Source organism: Mustela nigripes, chromosome 2, assembly GCF_022355385.1.
Source record: "Mustela nigripes isolate SB6536 chromosome 2, MUSNIG.SB6536, whole genome shotgun sequence".
In the NCBI taxonomy this organism is placed as follows: domain Eukaryota; kingdom Metazoa; phylum Chordata; class Mammalia; order Carnivora; family Mustelidae; genus Mustela; species Mustela nigripes.
In genome coordinates, this window is record NC_081558.1 from 123,946,505 (window position 1) to 123,956,959 (window position 10,455).

A 10,455-nucleotide genomic window follows, 5' to 3' on the forward strand; every position below is an offset into this window, starting at 1 on the left:
GCAATAGTACTATCTAGAAATTGAGATTTGGGCTGACCTCAGTGTGGGGAAGGACAGCCTGGGACTTTGTGCTGAGACAAGAGCTTCATCGGGATCAAATGACTTACAGTAACCTAGAGCACATTTCCTCTATGAGGAATAACCATATAAGCTTAAACCCTTATAACCATGCAAGCCACATAACCATATAAGGCTCAAGTAAATGAGGAAAAGTTGAAATCAAATCTGTACCTCTGTATATCACTATTTCATGAATCGGTGGTTTTTTGTTATTTTCCTTACAATGAGAATCTTTATTTACGGAAGCTGGAAAAATGAGTTAGAAATAATTTTATAATGGAAGCAGTCTAAAGCTCCATATATAGACATGGTCATATAAGTTTGGAACTTTTGGAATTGTTAAAAAAAAAATAAGATAAAGAGTATAAAGTCAATATGAAAAGATGACTGATATAATAAGTAAGACAAAAAGAAGGTGTATGTATATTCAGTATGATTAAAACTCCGATATATATTATATATAAACATTAGAAGAAATAAAGCCTCTGCCTTCAGCTCAGGTCATGATCCCAGGGTCCTGGGATTGAGCTTTACATCCAGCTCTCTGCTCAGCAGGGAGCCTGCTTCCTCCTCCTCTCTCTCTCTGCCTGCCTCTCTGCCTACTTGTGATCTCTATCTGTCAAATAAATAAATACAATCTTTAAAAATAAAATATAAAAAAAATAAATAAATAAAGCTTTTTTCCAATTTCAATCTTTTTTTTTTTTTTTTTTTTAAAGAGAGCAAGAGAGTGAGAAAGGGAGAGCCCGAATGGAGTGAGGGGCAGAGAGAGAAGCAGACTCCCCATTGAGCAGGAGCCTGACACAGGGCTCAATCCCAGGACCCTGAGATCATGACCTGAGCCAAAGGCAGATGGTTACTGACAGAACCATCCAGGAACCCCTGATTTTAACCTTTCTTAAAGGTTGCTTATTATTTCAAAACTTAAAATATTAATAAAAATGAAACAACTTCTTTTTTCAGAATTCCCAGGGATCAAAGGCAACTGTGAACAAAACAGCAAATCCAGAATACAAATGCTCAGGAATGCTGTGCAGGCCAGGAGTTGGAGATCGCATCTACCAAGAGGGAGGAGTTTGAGGCCAAGAATGGAGGGTGCAGGGGCTTCCTGCTTCCACCCTTGAGCCCATGGGGATGAGGTGGACTGTATCTCAGTAATTGGGGGGATTCATATTGTTCTCTGAATGGTTGTGTTTTTTGGGTACCCAAGCCTTCAAAAAATCTTGTCCAAACACACTCGCCTCACACTCGAGGAGAGTAATCTCATGGAATCCGGGGCAAGAACTCTTGATTCAGCTTTTTCTCTCCTAGTTGGGGCACTGTGAGGAGAGATCTAGGAGCTCTGGTGCTCTACTTCCACCGGTTGCAGGCATTTTCTATCCCTGCTGGGCGGTGCGGAGCCGTGAGAGAGGAGGAGTCCTAGAGCTGCAGGCGATCCCATAGGTAACTGGGGTCTGAAGCTGGTAGCTTGGCAGCTGCTAAGTGGCCAGTGTTCCTGAGCAATCTTCAGTTCTGTCCGCTTTCAAAATGACACCCAAACCCCTCAAACTTCTCTATAAAGCCCAGTCATGTCAAAACGAGGTTGAAGATTTGGTACCTCAGTGTCATTCTCAACAGTGATGCTTTACCCCAATTGGTCACCAACTTGCTACCTCCTGTAGCTGTTTCCGCCATCCTGCTTCTCCATTCCTGCTACCATTGCCCAAGTTGTTCTGTGACTTTCCGTCTACTTATGCAATAACTTGGGAACAGATTTTTCCCTCTCTGCTTTTAGGAGCCCCACCCCAAACTACTAGAGTCTGTTTTTAAACAGACTTGACCATGTTATTCCTGTATTTTAACCTTTTGAGGATCTTCACTGATTACAGGATATAGTCTAAATGTCATAGTCTGAGATTCAAGATGATTTCTCCCTAGCCACATTCCCCGCACCATCTTCTACCACTGGCCTTCTGTTCTAGCTCCATGATATTACTTCAAGGTTCTTCTTTTCTTAATCTCTTTCTTTCATTTCTTTCTCTCTCTCCCATATTTCTCTTCCTTTCATCTTTATTTCTTAAAACAACAGGAACAACAACAAAATACATAGGCATGGGAAATAAAAATGAAAGAAAAGAAAAACTCACAATAGACAACGCCAATGCCTAATTACTTTAGTACCATTTGATAACAACTTATTATTTCCTTACATGCACTCTAATTCTAGATTATAGACTTCTGTTTAGATTATAGACATTTTTACTATTCCCCATTTTGAAGACAAAAACATGTTTCAGAGAAATCATGATGTTTTCTTTTTTTTTTAATTTCACAAATCTCACGGTTTTAAAGACTTTATTTATTTATTTGACAGAGAGAGATCACAAGTAGGCAGAGAGGCAGGCAGAGAGAAGTGGGGGGAAGCAGACTCCCCACTGAGCAGAGAGCCCAATGCGGGGCTCAATTCCAGGAACCTTATGAGCCACCCAGGCGCCCCTCACTTATGGTTTTAATCACAGGTTAGAAGGTATAAAATTTAGTGCTTAAATGCAGAAGAGCAAGATACCTAACTTTCTTTTCTTGGATCTGACTCAGGATATGAACTCTTCCGGGTGTGGAGAAAACATAATTTCGGTCAATTTGCCATAGCTCTCTTTCTTCTCCTGGGTTGCATCTCTGTTCCAGAGGCCTTGCGCTGGGTCCTCAATTTCCTCCCCCACACTGGCATCTTCTGAGATGTCCATCACCCTGATTATTCCTTGAGCAGTGTTTAATGGCAGTCTTTGAGGGAGCCACTGGAGAGACTCCCACCTAACAACCCATGTGGCCCTTGGATTTCAGGATTCCTTCTGTGCCACTTGTAGGTGTGGGGAGACCACTGTTGAACTCTCACACCATGCCAGAGCTGGGGAGCTGTGAAGGGGAGGTTCTCAGCCATTAAATATGCCACTGTTTCTTCTCTGGGGCCTCAACTCCTCTCCAGAGCTCGGCCTGTGGATTGAAGGATGGGCCCTCGTCACTGCGACCCATGGTGTCTCTGCTTTTTCTGTTCCCCTTCCAATTCTCTTTTCCTAATCTTTTTCTAGTCTGGGTCCTTTCTCTTCTCCTAAGGAACTCCCCTAAGAAATCTGAAGATTCCCTTTCTCTGTTTAATGTTACCATAACCTTTTCCCGAGATGACGGAGGTCTAATTGGATGCTTGGACAGAGGGAGGGGTCAAGGCAGAGAAGGAAATACTGAGGAAAATTAATGTTTATAAAAACTCTTCTGACACAGTAGCATAGATAAAACTTTCCTTTCTGCCTTTTATTTATTTTTTTTCCTTTCTGCTTTTTAAATTGACTGTGAACACATCACATATTATTGCCCAGTCTTTAAAATTATAATTCCTAATACTCACCTAGTACTATGTTGTTTAAATTTCACAAGGGCATAGGATCAGTTGTGTTCTTTTGGTTGTAAGGACCACTGGAAACTAGCTCTACTGGGGCTGGCTTTGTGGGAAGGGCAGTGGGAGATGGGCTCTGGGTCAAAGGTGACTTTAGGATCTTCAGCAGGTTCTTACTGCTGCTAGCAATCAGACTTTAGAGATACGTACATCAGCTAGACACACTTGGTTTTGGTTTCTTTCCCTGTTTATATTAAACAAAGAAGTTCTAACATAATGGGCTTCCCAGGATCCTGATGCTTTCCAAAAGATTAAGTATGCATCTCATGTCCTGATGTAATTCACAAGCACATAGATAGCATCAAACACAAGCATTTCAGATACACAGAGTGCTGAAGAAAATAAGTAAAAAACTCAGTTTGCTGTGTAAAAATTTTAGTTTTATGGCCATGTTGTAAAATCCAGGACACTAGATTTCAAATCCAATTGTTCAAGTTTAAATTTCCCTGGCACTTGATTTTGTTTGCATGATATAGGACACGATGATATGTAATACAACAATACATATAAAATGAGCTCAGATGTGGCAAACTTGTCAGAAAGGGGTGAGGAGATCAAGCAAATTATCCCAAAATAGAGTCTGCAAATTATCCCAAAAAAGAGTCTGTTTGCAAACACAGACTCTTCTGTCTTTGAATTGTGTATTTGGGCTGGTGGAGATTGGGATGTAGGGCAGGACCAAAGTCTCCTGCCCCCTACCCCACCCCCTACAAGGGCCCAGCCTCTGGGGTTAGGTATAAGCTTACAGTATCCCACAGACCTTACTTGCTATATGATCTATTACTTGCTATATGAGCAATTTACTTAACTTCTCTAAATATTCTTTTTTTTTTTAATCTGAAATGCTGATAACCATCCTACCTGTTAAGATTATTGTAAGGATTAGAGAAAATGTGAAGCATCTGACTCACAGTAGGCATTCAGTAAATTGTTATTATTATTATTATTATTATTGCCTGCGAAAGGGTGTATGACCATAAACGGGATGATGAGGAAGGAAAGACAAGGTGGAAAAAGAAAAATGAAGGCCAACAACAAATCATCAGCCTATGATGATTGTCCTTTGGGGAATTATAAAAGCTGATCATCTCTTGATTTCACAATACCACCTTTCCCAAGGCCCCATAAGGTATCCTGTGACATGTTTATTAGTTTAAATGATTTCAACTGCTTGAGATCTTAGATTTTGTAACACCCTTTGTGCTATTGAAGGTTCTCAGGGGAGTTACAAAATCAAGCCTGAGATTTCCTTTAACATATTAACAAAAAAGTAAATAAATAAGGTAGCTTCTTCCTAACACAAGATAACATCTCATAAATGGCTGGCTTCAAACCTTGGTTGACACCAGAGTGTTATTTCAATCCCTTGCTCCTTCCTTCTCTCTTGCTCCTCCACAATCCTCCACCGAAATAAGCACTAGAAGGGAAAAGCTGTAGTTTCATTTCAAAGAAATGGTCTAGGTATATAGATGGGATATTCCAAAGGCAGGAGCAGAGTATGTGCTAGGAAGGACAACCAGAGAGTAAGGACCAGCAACCATGGGAGAGTCACTCCAAGAGAAGAGAGAAGAGGGAAACCTTAAAGTGGGTGTGGGAAGTGCTGGGAGGTGGTCCCGGGTGTCAGCTTACCCTCCCGACACCCCCCCAGGACAGGGGACCTCACTCAGTCCCATTCTCAAAACTTGTTCTCTTGCATGACCGCTGCAAAAGCGTAAGTCACAACTCCTTTATAAATGTCATTGCTAAGTCTTACCTGACAGTATTCCAGCTACCCTAGGAAACCAGGATTTCTCAGGAAACCTGAGTATCCGCCCCTGTTCTGCTCTCAGCCATTCGGGAGAACTCCAGGAAATGCTCTCTTCCAGCCTTAGCGCCTTCCTTTGCATGCTTTGGTTCAACAAATTCCTGTGTAGCATCTTTCAGGAGCCCAGTATCCTGACTCACCCTGATGATAAAACAGAGAAGAAGAGAGACAAGATCTTTGACTTTATGATGCTTATTGTGTAGTGCAAGTAGACAGAAAACAAATAAACAACCAAATGAATAATTACAAATGATGGTGGGTCCCTCAACCAAAGAAAGAGCACTCAGGCCAAAGTAGCTTGATAGAGCCCCTGAGGCTGGTAAGTTAGGTGAGTATGAGGACCACCTGTAGAGGGAGTGTCAGGGGGTGGGGGTGGGGGAAGTAGGGTGGGGGTGGGTATTGGAGAGGCTGCCCCGGTGGGAGGAGGCTGTGGAAGTGAACATGTCGGGGGGAGGCAGGCCATGAGTTTTACATGAGCAGTGGGAAAAGGCTCCTGGAAGATTTTAAGCAGAGACGAGGTGATTTCTGTGTGGTTTATGAATATTTCAACATTCCTGTCAGTTTGAAAATTCTATTCTGATTACCCGCTCCTAGTTCTTTGGCCCAAGGAGCCCTTTCAAAAGAAGAGAAAATTCTCCAAAGAGTATTCCTTGTTGGGACACCTTGGGTGGCTCAGTTGGTTAAGCAGTTGCCTTTGGCTCAGGTCATGATCCCAGCGTCCTGGGATCAAGTCCCACTTCAGGCTCCTTGCTCAGCGGGGAGCCCGCTTCTCCCTCAGCCTCTGCTGCCACTCTGCCTGTGCTCGCTCTCTCTCCCTCTCTCTCTCTGACAAATAAATAAATACAATCTTAAAAAAAAAAAAAAAAAAAAGTAGTCCTTGTTTTAGACAATCCCTTTTGAGGTATCTGCTGACTTCTCTGGCTACCTCTGCTCCCATTTGTCTGGAATGTTTACCACTCTACCCTTGTAACAAATCCCCAAATTTGAAATTTCTTGGTATTTCCCTACAAACTCCACATCAAGGTGTATCGCCCGTACCTTATTGACTTTTGATGAACTATGTTCCAACTTGTCTTTAACTCTCTGTAAACCTTGAGTATCACTTGACTGAAGCCTTTAGCCTTAGCATTCTAAACCACAATGATTCTTCTCCAAGAAATCATTTACTTTACCATATCATTTGCTTGAGAACTGTTTGATAAGCTCCTTGTCAAGAAAAAGAGAAGGAATCCAGCAAACATTTGTGTTGTGTCCTGCGTCTCCCACAAAGATAAAGTTGTTCTCTCCAAATTATGGCCTCCAAAGACATCCTAAACCCTTTAGGCTTAAGTGTTTTAGGATATCCAGAGAGAGCTCAGTGAACACCACATGGCGGGGAACCATAACCACAATGTCTGCTTTTAAGCAATTTAGCTCATGGGATCTGAGCAAAGAACTGGTCTTTCAAGACTCCATTTCTCACAGAAGTACATGTAATTTCTTCTCCCATGCTCTAATTTAGTCTGGCAGCACATCCTAATAATTGTGCAGCCTTTGTGTTTTACAGCTTGACTTGAGGAAAAGAGAAAAAATGGCTCTGATACCTTTGGGTTTTGTCTGGGTGGTTGGTGCCCAAAGTCGACCTTTTTGCGCAGCTGGTAAACAGCTTTAAGATCCGGAATCTCTTCTTTTTGTTCTCATTTGCCTGGAGAGCCATAAATGTCAGTCTGGTAACTTCCTCACAAACAGAGCCCATTGGTGAGTCAGTAAAAGCAGTAGGGATGTGCGCTTCCAAGAAGCCTGTGAAGACACTTCCTTACCTACTGTCCGGGTGGTGGCACAGGGACCCTGTGGGCAGCCAGGCTGCACAGTGCGGACATGGACGTGAACTAGATTTTCGAGCTTCGTTGAAAGATATACTTAGCATTCAGCTGAAACAGGCAAGTTAGATGGAAGGGCTGTTTTCATCAGGTTTTTCTATAGTTTGAACGATTTGGAATTAAGGAGATTGGATTATTAGGTCAGAAATGACCTAATATGTAGTGCGCATACTGTCTTCTTATGATGGTCGTACTTAGGGCATAGGAGTTAAAAAACACAATTTCTTTCCTTGTCTTTTACATTTATGCTCATCTTTTCTAAAAACTCCATTCCACACTCTACTTTTTCCTGGAGGATTATGTCTAAGTAGAAATTATTTTAAAATTTCCCTCCCTTCAGAGTTATCTGGCAGGGTTTTGTTAGTTTGGGTTTTTTTTTCCCCCTAGAATGTTAAGTCCTCCTGGCAAAGCCTCACAATCGGTTTTCCTTGAACCTACAAGAACCTTGTTAACTGTGTGATATGGAGTAAACCAAACATTTGTGTAGTGTCTGTCTGCCTGGGAGATAAAGCTGTTCTTGCAATTAAAGTCCTGGAAGACATCAATAACTCCCTTTCGTATCAGGCATTCGAGGAGAATTGCCTAAAAAAAAAAAAAAAATGATAGTTTTACAGTCTTTGGATGTATGGAGAATCTCACTGTATTACAGTAAGATACTGAGTATACTTTTGGGTAAATAAACAAATGAAAGAAAACAGTTGACACAGATGAGAACATGTGAGTAATATAATGACAAAAGTTCTTCAAAAGTAATGATTTTTGACCAGGTTTTTCAAGTGAAAGGACTGCTTGATCCTGCCTGATTGAATGCCACAATCTCTTCCTTTTAGGTTCTTGTGTTAAATTTTTCTAAAAGAATAAAAACTGTGAATTCCAATCAATTAATAGTTTAAAAGAAATGTCCATTCATAATAAAGTTTTTTAGGTTTTACCAAAGGTGATGGAACGACCGGGCCTAGTTCTTGATTTTCACAGACTACCAAACGTTACCATCCAAATGGCCAGAATTCAATTTTAAAGGCTTCTATTCTTCCCCGAATTTTGTTCAGAACTTATATCCAGGGTTATGCCAGTTTGTAAACTGTCCTCAAAACCACAGTGACCCACAAATCCCCTTTGAGGATTGAAAAGCTTTGCTTAAGCAGCAAAAGACATATTTTGTGAAAAACTCCTCCATTAAAGAACAAAATTATTATAACAGCATGATTTATGAAAAGTAAGCTGTCTATTGTTTGGTGAATGATAGTTTTCTGTTATTCCAGGAATGAGTCTCAGTTCGGATCCTCTTATATATAACGGGTGGTGGTGGTGGGAGTCTCCCTCTGTGTGGATGTGTAGGGCCGGGGAGGTTGGAAGGAATATGACACACTCAAATCTAAGTGCAACTTGCAAGATAGTCAAGCCTGGAGAAGCCGATCTACTGTTCCCCTAATTTAAACATCCGGCAAGCTGACTTGGCTGTTATTTGTAAGTATTACAGAACATGAATCTAAGCAACAGGACCTCTCCAGCACCTCAACTCACGTTTTGGGTAATTTCCCAAAATTATTCATTAAAGGCATTAATTACTCATTAAAGGCATTCTCTTCCTTCCCTTTCTCCTTCTCTCCTGTTCTTCCTTGATGTCCACCGGCCAGAATCAGGGAAGGCACGTCAATGTATGCCACTGGTTTCTGGTGAGCTGCAGCCTGCTCTTGGATTTGAAATTAGATCTTCAAACTAATGCTATCAGCATTTTACCAAAACACTTCACTGATGTGTAATAACTTATTTAATACAAACAGTAAATAGCAAAAAAAAAAAAAAAAATTTTTTTTTTTTATCACAATCGGAGAGTTTTAGATGTAGTTTCTGCACAAAGTAAGTTGAAGGGTCCCCAGAGGTATTTTCTTCTAACAGCATCAGAGCCATATTTAGGCATGGGCCAGAAAGTCATGCTAGTTGTCTCAAGGGTTCAGTGTCAGGCTTGTTTAGAACAATATGAACTAAGGGGCTTTTAAAGCTCCTTTGTTGATAGGGTTCTGTGGTTCTGAGACCCAGAGCCTTGGAATTCCCCAGAAGCAGCCGCAAGAATTTCTAGAGTCTTTTGTAGTGCCCCAGGACAGTTGAAAGTGGCCAGTACTCCAATTCCCAAGCAGACTAGGGCTAGAGAGGGAAGGGAGAGAAAGAGGGGGAGGGAGGAAAAAGAAGTGCCATGGACATTTGTTTAATATTTAAGGGCCAAAAAACATGGCATACTTACCTCTGAGCACTCTCTCCCCTTATATTTTATGTGCGAGCGTGTGTGTGTGTGTGTGTGTGTGTGTGTGCGTGCCTGTGAGAGAAAGAGAGAAAGAGAAAGAGGAGAGTTGGTACAATTGCCTTATATTTCGACCTTCCTTTCATTTACTTCACAGAATCATCTTTCAAGTCATTCTCCTCACCCCCTCCTTCCCCACTAAGATCCAGTGCTTATCCTGCTTGTCCTCAGAAGCCTTCCCTGACCACCCCAGCCTGGGACAGTTGGCCCTGTTGGTCTCTCACCTACTATTTGAACTAGCCATTTGGTCCCTATCAATGACAGTCTGATGGTGCCACTTATCTCGCCCCTTATGTATATCTTATCTGTCCAATTAAATTCAGAGCTCTTAAGAGCAAGAGTGACTATCTTTTTATTTATTTATTTATTTATTATTTTAAGAAACCGTATCATACATAAAAATTTAGCACAGTACTTTACATACAGTTGTAGGTGGTCAGTTAATTGATTAAACTGATTGTTAATTGATTAAAACTTTGGGAAAGGAACATGTTTTGCAAGACCACCTTGTTGGTCCAGAGAAGATGGAGGTTTAACAAGCTTCAGGCACAGACATTTTTTCTTTATGGAGAATTGATCTCCTTCAAGGTTTAAGTTTGTGTGGTATCAGGTTGAGGATAATCTCACTTCTGCTCTGGTCATAATGCCTTACATTTAATCCTCAAGAGAGCCAACCTTGTTGTAGTATCCATTTCAAGTTACATATTTTAACAAAAGAGAGGTTTTGAGGAGATCTGTGTTGAAGCAGTTAGAGGGAAAGAAGGAATCAGTGGCTGGAGTTATTTGTGCTTTCATATCCCCCTTCAATATATCAAAGTTTGCTTCTTGAATTTCTCTTGAGAGCACCATTCTTCATAGTAGCTGAAGATCTACTAAGGATTCATTTTCCTTTCTGCTATATTTTTGTCCAGATCATACCATGCAGCTTAGATTAGAAGTCAGGGGAGTTTTTTTTTTTTTTTTTTTTTTTTTTTGTATCCTGCATGAGTTTAAAATAGAGTTTGTC